The 13,262-nt window shown below is 42.3% G+C and overlaps 1 protein-coding gene across 2 annotated transcripts in view; it reads right to left on the reverse strand.

The window, feature by feature from the left end:
• Positions 1 to 9,159, reverse strand: part of DUSP8 (dual specificity phosphatase 8) — a 125,018-nt gene extending 115,859 nt beyond the window's left edge. Inside the window, exon 1 of one of the 2 annotated variants that reach the window (XM_089520965.1) lies at positions 8,895 to 9,159. The gene's annotated coding sequence lies outside the window, so the exon portion shown is untranslated. Of the gene's footprint in view, positions 1 to 8,408; positions 8,428 to 8,894 lie in introns of those variants that run through there. The other variant, XM_089520966.1, reaches the window with a different exon arrangement.
• Positions 9,160 to 13,262: the final 4,103 nt, after the last annotated feature.

A 13,262-nucleotide genomic window follows, 5' to 3' on the forward strand; every position in this document is an offset into this window, starting at 1 on the left:
ACCAGAGAGATCCAAGTTCAAATACTAGTGGGTGACGTGGGGCTCTATTTCTGATAGCCCAAAAAGAAGACAAAGGAAGAACTGCATACTGCCCTGAGCAGGAATAGTGGGATAAAATGTAATAAATATTTGCCTTTGGCACAAGACAATCCTATTAACACAGTTATCATGTCTTATCATGTCTTAACCATTACATTACATGAATGGGATGCCTGATCATTCTTTTAATGTTTCTACATACTTTGAAGCAGATACATGTTCATTTGAAGAGTTGTATTAGTTCCAATTTATGTAATGAATTAGCATGATCTTAAATTCAATGGCTACTTTTTTAACACACAATAGTTTAATCTTGTTGACTCTAAAGTGATTGGGTGATGCACCACTTTAATCCTTTTCCCTTCTCATTCTCCTGCTGACCTCAGTGCAGTTTCAGCATTTAACTAGAATCACCATGACTGATAAGAAGAAAGACAGAGATAAAGAGACCTTCCTCTGATTTTGTCCTTTCCCTATTTTATTCCAGAGATATTGCATGAGTCCATGTAAACTGGCTAGGGTGCATGATGCTCTGAACCCAATATTGCTGATATCAGTGGAAGTTTTCATTTGACAATAAAGGTGAAGTTCTTAACTTGATCATCTTAATTACTAGCAATGGTAATATTCTGCCTAGAATATTCTAAAAATTTTAGTCCCTCTTCCCGAAAAATACATTTTCCAAATTCAGCTTTTGCTTTAAACAAATAGTCAGTAACCTGAAGTGGCAGAGCTATCTTATTTTGTGCCGCCCTTTCCCTATTTTGGTTGATGAGAAGGAGTTACTGAATATTGGCACCATTTGTGAACCATACCTACTGAGCAGCTTGGTATGTCAAATTAGCTCAGCAAGGAGCCAGCCAAACTCAAAGGAAGGCTGACAGCAAGACAGATGGCAATCCAAGTATCTCTCCATAAGCCAACAGTCAGAAACAAAAATTTCTATGATACAAATTTAGTTCAGTAGATGTGAATAAACTGTGTATTGATGCATACAACCCATTCATTACCTCTTCACTCTTTTTCTTCACCAGAAAGGGTAAACAAGCCAGGAAAGGTTAGCTTCATGTGACATCCAGCCCTGGGATTATGGGTAACCTTGCCCAAACCAGGATTATAAACAATAGCATGTTGTTGGTTTAGGAATCCTGGCATGACTGGGCATACTGAATTGAAATTGTGGGTTCAGATATCATTTACAGCTCTCTCTTTCTAAATCTAAAGATTAGTTGGACTCAGATAATAGGTAAATTAGGTATACTTCTATATTTTTAATTTACCCTTGGTAAATTGGTAGAATAAAATTCATACAAATAAACAGAATGCTGTGTGATATGAATTTGAAAAATAAGTTCTGAAGTGACCCTTTACCTACTGCATGATAGATATATGACAAGTCCAAATATGCAAGAAATGCAGGCTCTGTTTATGCAGCAGTTTAAGCCCCAAATCCTGGCTTAATAAACTATTATAGGAACCCCCTTTGTGCCAATAGTTCATTTGTTCCCATTTTATTCACCCATTAAAATGTTTACCCACTTTTTGAAAATGGCAGAGCGCGCCCTCGCGGCGTCACTTCCGCCGCGACACATCTGGACGCACAGCGTCCAAGACGTCAAAATGGTGGCGCCCATGTGGATGGGTGCCGCCATTTACGACGCGCTCTGCGCGTACTGGGAGGAAGGGCCATGAGGAAGGTAAGAATCTTCCTAACCCTAATACGGCCCTTCCTAACCCTAGTACGCACAGAGAGTGTACTTTATGGTGGTTTGTAACCCGCCCTGGTGGGTTTTTCCATGCCTGGAGAAGGATTCAAACTTTGATTTCCCATTGTCTAACTCCAAAACCCAAACCATTACAACACACTGGCATTCTGTCATAGATGTGTGTATACATGTGCCTTCAAGTCACCAGCTGACTTATTGCAACTCATGAATTCCATAGGGTTTTAGGCAAGGATTACTCAGAGGTGGTCTTGCCAGTTCCTTCCTTTGAAATATAGCTTACAGCACCTGGTACTCATTGGTGGTTTACCATCCAAGTACTAACCAGGGCTGACTCTGCTTAGCTACCAAGGTCAAATGTGATCTGGTGCCTTTAGGGTATTTAGGCCTCCTCTGCCCTAGATACAAGTGCAGAAATAGTAATCACTATTTAGTTAATTCATTTGGAACATATACAGTCACCCCTCCTAACTTGTGGATCTCAGATATGCAACCTTGGAAATCCATGGAGGGCCAACCTCTGCAATTTTTAATGGGGCGCGCCCCCCCGTGTGAACACACAAGGGCACACGCCCAATTTAAGCCTATGGGGCTTGAATATGTGCAGCCTCCATTTTCATGAGGGGTCCAAAACAGATTCCCTGTGAAAACAGAAGGCCAACTGTATTTGCATTTACATTATTTTAGAGGGTCAAAAACATTAGAGAGAGAACATGTGTGTGTGTGCGTGCGCACATTTGCATATGTTTAGTCTTGCACAAAATTGAATTCATTGTATTTTCTCTCAGTTTCCCATTTTAGCCTGATGGGGAGTGATGCAAGACTCTGGTACTTTATTCCATCAACAGTCCATTAAGACTACCATAAGAAACCACTTTGCTTCTTTAGGAAAATTGCCAAAGGTTGCCTGTAGTTCAGAAGAATTTGCCTTTTTCAAGTGCACTTACATTCGCTTTTTACTAATATGCCATAGATAGACTAACAACACTTAAATCAGCATAAATGTTCCATGAAGATTCAATGATGGCATTACAAAACAATGTAAACCTGCAGATTTAAAGAAATAAAAAGTGCCAGTATAAATGTATCTTTGCCAGACAGCTTATAGTCATGAGACCTATAAGCTTGCAAATTGTCTTAGAAATCACACCTATATTAACATTTTACACAAACATTTATTTTTGACCAATTCTTGAGGCATCTTATATTAAATTATAGTATGCCATACTGAAATATGAACCAATGAACTATGAGTACAGAAGGATAACCATTTTTCACTTATGTATAGTTAACCAAATTTAACAGCCATGGTGTCTTTAAGGTATAACACAAAGACTGGACTAGCTATTTGTGCCAGATGCTTCCTATACTAGACTGCAGGCCACGTTGATAAGGATAAGCTTTAGAAATGCCAATGGGGTAAGGAACCTTTGTGTGAAAACTTTAAAAAAAAAAAAAACAAAACTCCCAACCTTAGAAGTCACCAGGATGTGAAGTGCTGCAATAGTTCAGTTTCCTTTACTAGAACTAAAGGTGTCTGCAATATGTTAAGATTTTGTATGCTTACATTTTTCAAAAGTAAAATAAAATGTAAAAATGCAGACTTTTTCAAAACTGGCATGCACTAACTTCAACATAAATCAAAGTAGACTTCCCAAATCAGGGATGCAATTCCATAATCAGCATAATTCCCAGGAGTTTTAATCAGCATAGTCAACGGTGAGGAATTCTTGCAATCTCTGGAAGATTACATGAGTCCCACCACTGATCTAAATGTTCCACTTTACACTTGTCCAACCTCCTCTGTTTGAAGAAACAGGCCTATGCGGGCAATAAGCCTTTCTCAGATCATGGTGCTCTCCAGACATGTTGGAAATGAGCTCTAATCATCAGGTAATATGGTCAATGCCATGTAGAGGAGGCCCCTGTATAACTTTTAAATTGCCACAGGACTCTCCTTTGATGCCTTTGCAACAACAAACACAGCTGTTGCTCTTCTGCAATCTGCTATGCTTGTGAAAACTGCAGTGTGCAAAATTAAAAGCTCAGGACTGAAAGATGTACAAAGATTTGGTGAGGAGAAACACAATGCATTCATTCACCTCTGTTCCCTCAGTGTGTAAACTTGCATACACCTGTATTTAGCATCCTGGAGGTCATTTTGAAGGGAACACAGAATCTTCAAACAGCAAACTTCCCCAGGAAGCCAACAGCAGAATGCTATGTATGTTTACTTAAAAGCAAGTACCACTGGATTCAATGGGTCTTATTCCTGGAAAGTGGCCATAAGGTTAACAAAACCAATGGGGAGTCACACTGGCTAGATTGTTAGCCTTGCACAAAAGGACCCTATTTTCAAATACCTGCTCAGCTATGAAAGTCAGCTGACTGACGTTATACCCCCCAAAAAAGGGGGGGGGATGCAGAATGCCATCTCTTTACCCAATCACATATTGCTTTTGGAAGCTGATAAAGAGTGAGAAGAGGAGAGGACCTAGTCATTGGATTGGAATCTGGCAAGTGGGAAGGAGGGCAGAACACTGAATGGTCCAAATCTTCGTTTTAGCCCTTCCAACTCCATAACAAGAGATGTGACAAATACCACCACCCTGAACCCATCTAATCCCATGTTTTCAGAAGCTAAAGAGAGTCAGCTCTGGTTAATAAATCAGATGGGAGACCACAGCGGAAGACCAAGGAAAGAAATCTGGCTGAAATTGTGAAGAGCACTGCCTGTCAGGATTGACTACACTGGGCTAGCCGGACTAATGGTCGAACTCAGTATAAGGCAGCTTCCTGTGTTTTGGGATATATGTGCATATTATGATCATGTCCAAGTCTTCACAGTCAACAGAATGCAGCTAAAATTAAATCCAGTAAAGCCAGGAGTCTCGCACCCCCTTTTTTCCATTTTCCCAATGCCCCCCCAGTACACTTGCACACAATTTAGAATTAAACTCAGCTATTATTTCACAAATCAGCTGACCAATCAAACCTGACACTGTTGCCAGTTCAGCACACTTTGCAGCTTGGATGCAATGACCATTCATACATAATAGTCTCCTTAGGCTTCATGACAGACAAAAGGGCATTTTCATCTGTAACACTAGAAGGACGTTTTGCCTTTCCTGCATGTGAAATATGGCTGTAACACCAAGCAACACTAGAACAGACGTTCGGTTTACAGAATGGCTTCCTTCCTTGCTCTACACCTGCACACAAACTGCAAGAAAGGCTCAGCGGCATATTATTATTATTATTATTATTATTATTATTACATTTATTTATATAGCGCTATAAGCTTTACATAGTGCTTTACAAAGGCATATTTAAGTGTCATGTGTGAAAATACCCTTCGTTTCATCACACCATAACTCAGAGAGCAAGCCTGGGGAAGCAGATGGATTGCTGTATCTGAACATGGGTTCAGGTCTCAATAGTTCTCAGCCTAACCTATCCCATCAATTATTGCAATTATCATAGGCAGAGATGTGAAGGCCCAGAAAAACAACATCAGCACAGAAACATTCATAATTCCTCTTTATCTGAACCTTTATTTTTTTCCAGAATTTTTTTTTTAAAAAAAGATTCTGCTTCATTTCTTTTAGAATGATGTACATATGAATGAATCTCATTTGGAAATTCCGGTAGACAAGATTTTCATGTATTTATGCTCCCTCCCACACACATTATTTCTAAAAATTATGTAGCAGCTAGACTTTTAGGTAAGACTATGTACAGCAGTGCTACTCAAAACAATGATCCATAGACCCGCACCAGTGTGCAAGCTATCAGCCGCCAGTCTGCAGCAACTTTCCAGGAAAGAAATGCACAGTTGATACTAAAGGGCACAAATACTGTACGCTACTGGTCTCTGACACATTGGAGGAAAAAGCCAATTCCTTCACGTTAGATAGTCTGATCACTGATGTACAGCATCAGATCACAGTCATATCTGGCCCTAGTTTTCTTGGATGCAACTTTCCTATTTTGGTGCATATAGTACAGGTGAGAGTTTGCAAAACTATGATTGAATTAAACTCTTGCAGAATTTTAAAATCGATTTGCTTCAGGGCTATAGCCAGGAAATGCTAATTCACCAATTATGTTGGTCTTTCTATACCTGGAAAGTCCTACAAATCAGAGGCTCAGAGCTATGTTCAAAATTAATTGTCTTGCAGGACTGGTAGGATTCTTATACAAGGAATAGATATGAAACGCTTTGCATTGAAAACATGTTGAGAAACAGGTTGCTATCATTTATGGGTGTACACCCTGCATAGAAAAAGGAGGCCTGGACTGGGACTTGTGTTTGTGTGTATGTATGTTTTCATTTTCTTCTTCTTGCAACCAAGAGCACACCTCTTTCCAGCCAGGCAAGGCAACACAAACACTCTTAACACACTCCTTTCCTCCTTGCCTCTAAAGTCTGCCTGCGCAACGCCTTCCCCATCCATACCTATGCAGTTCTTCGCATCTTTCAAGCATGTTTATTTTCCCAGGATTGTCCCCACCACCAAAAAGACAGTCCTTTAGGCTCTGTACTTTATGGATCTGAAGGGATACAACTCCAGAGAGTTTTGATGCTGAGGTCAGTGGGAATTGGACTGCATCCTTCTACCGCAGAGGTGTGTGTGTCTGCATTGCAAGCCCTCCAAGGCTGCATCACAGCACAAAGATGGTTGCTGGCAGGAGTGCTTCTTCACCACTGCTGTGTAGTTGAAGATGGATGTGTGTGTGTGTGTGTGCGCGCGCGCGCGCGCGCGTCAATATATTATGTGTGTATGTATATATCTATATATAGTGTCTCTGTATGTGTGTATTATATATATGTGTGTGTATACTCCGTGTGTATAGTATATATACATATGTGTGTATGGGTGTGTGAATATAGTGTGTGTGTATATGTTTATATAGTGTGTGTACTGTATATGTGTGTATATACATATACATGCATACATATATGTGTCTGTGTATATGTATAGTGTGTGTGTGTATACTGTATATATAGTGTATGTGTGTACTCTCTATCTCTTTCTGTATATGTATGTGTGTGTGTGTGTGTGTGTGTGTATAGTGTATATAGTGTGTGTGTGTGCGCACTCTCTCTGTATATATGTATAGTGTGTGTGTGTGTGTGTATATACAAAATTCACTCTTATTGCCTTGGCTCTTGCTTGTGGATGCCTCCCCAGTGAGGGTTTCCCAGTGGTCCTTCTCAGTGACTTCAGGACCTCTTCCAAACCCTGGGGAAGACCATAAGGGTGTGTGTCTCACACCAGCCAAAGAAAATGCCTGAGACCAAGCCCCCAGACAAAGAGGAAAACCAGATCATGGCATTTTCCGCATCCAGAGGGGGAAAGCCCCCAAACCAAACCCAACACCTGTGTCATCTTTTGAGCTTCTTGGGAAAACATTGCAGCCAGGGCAAGAAGAGAGCAGGTCTCTTGGCAAGCAAATGCCCAGCCCAGGCCTTCCCTTCCCTCTTCCTGACCCCTGGGTCAAACCTCCTCCCGTGATTTAAAAGTCACCAAGATGCGATCCTTTGCGCTGCACCTGCATCCGCACTGCAGAAACAATCCAGTTTGACACCACTTTAACCTGCCATGGCTCAAGACTATGGCATTCTGGGCACAGTCGTTTGTTTTGGCACCTCTGGTATGTTTATGGCATGTACCTCTGGTGCCACAACAAATGACCATGCCCAGAATGCCATAGCCTTGAGCCATGGCAGGTTAAAGTGGTATTGAACCGGATTAGTTCTGCAGTACAGATGCAGCAGGCTCTGTACTGATGAGCTCTTGGCACTCTCAAGAGGTGACCAGAGGTGTCCTCAGCCCCACCAAGGAGTAGAAGGTGCCAACGAAGGAAGGGCACTCCAGAAAAATGGAGGACAGGGCCACATCAAAGCGCCAAAGAGATGTCAATGCAGGCTTCTTGGGTAGATATATATAGTATTTGCAGTGTGTGTGTGTGTGTGTTTGTGTGTGTAAGCCTTAAACCTAAAGGCCTGCTCTCTGAGTCTTGCTGAAAAGGGAGGACGTTTGGGAATTCCTCCTGAAGGGAAGGTGGAAATGGAGGACAGGTCCTGGAAATGGAGGCCCTTTGGTCCCCCTGCAGCAGAGCCATGAAATCCAAACGCTGCAGTCCTTCCTTCCAGCTCTGGCTTCATGGTGGCAAGTCCAAAAGGCATCCCTTTTGACCAAGGGCAAGTCACACTCTCTCAGCCTCAGAGGAGGGCCAAAAGCAAAGCCCCTCTGAACAAACCTGGCCAAAAAAAGCCCACAAGGGGGGGGGGGGGAATAAGTCGGAAACGGCTTGAAGGCACACAACAAGAACCACCACTAAATTGGGGAAAAGGCGGGAGATGATGATGATGATGATGATAAAAATCCTGGTCAGGCCGGAGTTTCCCAGGAGGCTTTTGCTCCATCCTGCCACCATCATCCTCAGTCCTGCAGGGCTCTGCAGCAAAGCTGTCAAGCCTCATTCCGTCTCTCTCTTTTTCTCAGGGTGACCAGGACTGTCCTCAGGAGGGGAAGGAGGGGAAGCCACCCCAAAAATGGAGGATATGCCAGGGAAAATGGAGGACAGACACCCCCCCCCCCCATCTCAAGCCCAAGACACTTCTAGTAATGTCAATACCTGATTCTGCTTCTTCTTCCTCAGGCTCAACATGGAGGGCATTGGGGGGAAATTCCTCCTGGACAGAAGGTGGAAGGGGAGAACCTCTGGTCTCCCTGTCATCCCTGCAAAATGGAGGGCATGCCAGAGGGAAAAAAAGGAGGACGTGCCAATCAAAGCACAAAACACACTCATATAGAAATGTCAAGGCATGCTTCTTAGCCATGCTCCAGATGGAAGACACTTGGGGGATTCCTCCTGGGGAGAAGACTGAAATGGAGGACATAAATGAAAAAGGAGGACTTGTCTGGTCATCCTGGACCAACCTATTCTTCTAATTTCCTTGCCATGATTTCTCCAAAGGGAGGCTGAGAGAGTGTGTGGCTTGCATAGTTCTGGGAAAAATAAACTCAAATCCAAAGGAGGACCTTTGATCATCACCCTTGCTCTCTCTCTCCAGACACACACAGAGCCATTTCCCAATCCTGAAGGTCTGCAAAGACTTACCCTCCTGGCCCTCCTTCTCTCTGCAGCCGGGAATGAACGCTGCAGCTGGGGTCCACCTTCTGCATGGAAAATGCTCAGGCTCCTCTCCCCTCAAAGGGGAAAAGCTGGTGGGGCAGGCATTGGGGATGCAAGCCCCTGCCAGCAGCGCCAGCAGCAGCTCCCTTGCAAGGCGCTCATCCTGCCAGCCCCATAAGCAGGGAGCCTGGGGGGGTGGGGGTGGATCTGGTGTGTGTGTGTGGAAGGTTTAATCCAGATCAGCCTGAACCGGGATTCAGGAAGGCAGCAAGAGGTTGCACTTTGCAACTAAAAATGAACTGAGGATGAGGTCATGCTTTGGGGGAGGGAGGGGGGCTGACGTCACCCTCAGCCAATCAGAGAGGGAGGCTCAGGGGCAGGGTGACGTCAGTCTCTGATCCTGGGGCTCTGGGTGCAGATTAAAGGCAGGCAGGCAAGGCAGGATTGGCATTTAAAAGGGACAAGGGCTTAGCTTCTTTGCTCTCTATATCTCTCCTGCTTCACTGCCTCATTCCCTCCCCATTTTTTGCAAGGTCTTAAAAGGGAAATGCCCCTTATCCCGGTGGAATATATATATATGTGTGTGTGTTAGATATATATAATTGTAATAATATATGATATTCTACAATATATAATAATATTATATTGGTGCAGAATATTACAAGCAATGCAGGGTGCCCAGGGGTCCATCCTATATGCCCATGCTTCCATTGCTGCAGAGTGAGTTTCAAAGTGCCAAAGTAGTTTGCAACTCAGTAGGGAGGGATGTGAAGAGGGAATAGAGTATTGCTCTTTGATTTACTTTATTTATTTATTGAATGGGGGATGGATTTTTTTTTAATTTTTGCATAGAATAGAATATAGAATAGAATTTAAATAGAATAGTCTTCAAGAATACGATCAGGAAAAGGAGTTCATCTCAGAAGAAATGATTCAATGGGCTACAGATTGTGGTAAAAGCATTAGTTCAGAGAGCTGGAAATATGCAAGAGAAAAAAAACTAGGTAATTTACTAATAAAATAAACAAGCAAATAAATAAATGCTGTGACTGTGAGTTCCTGCATGGCAGGGGGTTGGACTGGATGGCCTTGTGGTCTCTTCCAACTCTATGATGTTTATCACACTATGCTCTTAAAGAGCTACTATTCCAGTGTGACTCCTCTAGCAGCCTCCTGTTGCATGCTGGGATTGGCAGTTTTAAGGAGCTGAACTTCTCTGCCTGAGAATTCTAAATACCCCTCCTTAAAACTGCCAATCCCAGCATGCAACAGGAGGCAGCTAGAGGAGTCACACTGGAATCGTACCTCTTTAAGAGCATAGTGTGATAAACATCTATGATTCTATAAATAAATCATAAAAGCTTTATTTTTACCCCACCTGTCTGTCAAAAAGACAATTGAGGCCGCTTACAATTGAAAGAATCCGTACAAGAACCCAATATCCCAGTTTTTCCCTCCCTCCCCTAAAACATCAATTAAACAGTTGAAGCATTAAAACAATCCTTTAAAATAGGCAACAAGTGAGGGGGGGGGGAATGCAGAGTGTTCAGTGAGGTAATAGATTCAGTTGGTGTCCAGGTTTGCTATTCAGGAAAGGCCTGCTGGAAGAGATCTGTCTTGACAGCCTTTTTAAAGGCTAAATCCCAGACGTTGAGAGAAAATTATTGGAAGATGGAAAGAAGATGGCACCTAACTCCTAAGACTTTAAATAGACTAGTAGATGCAGGGAGTGGCATCACTAGGAGGATGCTGGGGGTGCGCACTGCACCAAGTGACACCATAAGGCAAGATGACACCACTGCTCCTCAAACACCTACCTTTTGGAAGAAAGGGGCTGTGGCATTCCCCTGCATTCCTTTAAAAGGCTGAAGAGATTGGCTGAGCGGGGTGAGGCTCAGTGCGAAGAGAAAGGAGAGGCCCCAGTTTTTAAATTTTAAGTAAAAAAATTAAAATCTTGAAAAACAACACGTTTTACCAAATTTTGACTTCAACCACATGACACTATGTGTCTGTAAAGGCACTGGGGCTGTGTGAAGAGTATTGTAACTTGAAGGTATAATTTTAATTTCACTCATTGTTTTATGTCGCAACTGTTACCGTGACATTCAGTGATGCGCAGGAATTACAATTTATGAATAACATTGGTACAAAAAACATTACTGAGGTGTGGTATGGGAGGAGGACAGGAGGCCACCACATTGTAGCTGGGATGTCCAGATATGACTTGGGAACAATCCTGCCTGAAACTTATTCCAAGAGCCTCAATCATTAACAGCCCTGTTCCAGTCTTCCAAACTCATGACTCATTTCTTTGATTGAATCAATCTACCTGTGACTTCAAGACAAAGGGCATCCCACTTATATTTAACTGTTACTTCTCTAGCATACCACAATGTGGTCATGTTATTGTTAATTGGAGGTTAAGGAACTTCTCCGGTGGGGAGGGGCTTTGCTGCCCTGCTGTTTGAGGGTTTCTTCTTCATCCCCACCTATCCCATGCTGAATGCAACTGGTTAGGCCTTGCAGAAATAGCAGCCACCGATAGGGTCTCATTTCTTCATCACAAGCCATTTTACTCACACCCAAAGTACTCTTTGTGCTCCTAACATGAGGATCTACTCACCTCACGACTATTAAAAAAGGACCCAGGATGGCATCAACAATTTCTGTCCATCTGGCCCAAAACAAAAGTCATAGAGTCATAAAATCATGAAATCATACAGCTGGAAGAGACCACAAAAGCCATCCAGTCCAACTCCCTGCCACTCCCAACAGAAGGCGATCCAGTCTTTGCTTAAAAACCTCCAAAGAAGGAGCCTCCACCACACTCTGATGGAGTGTGTTCCACTGTAGAACAGCTCTTAACATCAGAAAGTTTTTGCTAATATTTAGGTGGAATTTATTTTCCTGTAGTTTGAATTCATTGTTTCATGTCCTAGTCTCTGGAACAGTAGAAAACAAGCTTGCTCCATCCTCAACATGACATCCTTTCAAATATTTAACCATTCCTATCATGTCACCCCTTACCCTTTTCTTCTCCAGGCTAAACATACTCAGTTCATGAATGCCAGACCTTTTACCATTTGTGTTGTCCTCCTCTGAACACACAACAGCTTGTTCATGTCCTTCTTGAATTGTATTACCAAGAACTGGACACATTATTCCAGGTGAAGTCTGACCAAAGCAGAATAGAATGGTACTATTACTTCCCTCAATCTAGACAGAAAGGCATTGGCTTTTAAAGCTGCCACACTATACTTTTAGCTCATGTTAAGCTTGTAGTCTACTAAAATTCCTAGAACCCTTTCACATATCCTGTTATCACTCAGATGTTACCCATCTTATATCTGTGCATTTTTTAAAAAAATCCTCCCTAAATGTAGTACTGTATCTTACCTTTCTCCTTGTTGAAATTCAGCGCAGAAGAAATGTCCGTCCTGGTTTCTTAAGACACCATCTTTCCCATTGGAACTTTGAAATTGCCCCTTCAATATCTCACTTCCATCCATCATGAAATCCTTTCTCTTTTAGTATTCCTGACTATGGGATCACACCTAGTATTTCCCTAAATTTACTGAAATCAGTTTTTTTAAAGTAAAGAAAGTCCTTTCTCAGCTTGTCTGTTTTGCTGAATATCAGCCAGAATCCTGTTGACTTCTTTGTAAGCCGACTTATGTCTGTGGAAATTAGAACTGAGCAGTTTTATAATGTCTGTATCCAGTAAAGGGCTGCTGTTACATTACTACAGAGAGCCAACAAAACAACTAAAGCTGAATGGGACAGATGCTCAATGGGACACTGGTTAGGGAGTTCCAATGTACATTGGTAGAGCCTGATGCATCTCATTATGCATTTTTGCAATTCACAAATAGGGCTTCTTAGCATCTCTGCTATGTAGCTAAGTATACATAAAGTTACATAATGTAAACTGTGACAGAAGATTCTGGCCCTCATTTTCCTCCTGGAATGGGCAGATTCCTCTCTCCCCTTAAAGCCAAGGATATTGTGGATTGATGTCTAGGTGCAGAATTATAGACAGGGACTGCCTTTAGGTAGGGGAAGGCTTACAAAGAGCACAATCCACTCACACCTATTTTGGAATTAGTTTTCATGATGCAATTTCTCAGGAGCAGTGATCTTTCTGGACAGCTCACTGGACGTATACTCTTAATTGGCTATTGATATAAACAACTAAAATTAAAACCAATGGTGAGGATGCTCTATGATCAGAAGAAAAACATATTACATGACCAAGATGAAATAAAAAGACAATGAAAGCAATACACAGAAGAACTGTATAAAAGAGTTGAAAGAATGTTACTGATTTCCAATGTGTCAACTGACTCAAAGGCT

The sequence above is a fragment of the Sceloporus occidentalis genome, unplaced genomic scaffold, assembly GCF_023333645.1.
Source record: "Sceloporus occidentalis isolate IW3139 unplaced genomic scaffold, rSceOcc1.0.p SCAF_4, whole genome shotgun sequence".
Classification (NCBI taxonomy): Eukaryota; Metazoa; Chordata; class Lepidosauria; order Squamata; family Phrynosomatidae; genus Sceloporus; species Sceloporus occidentalis.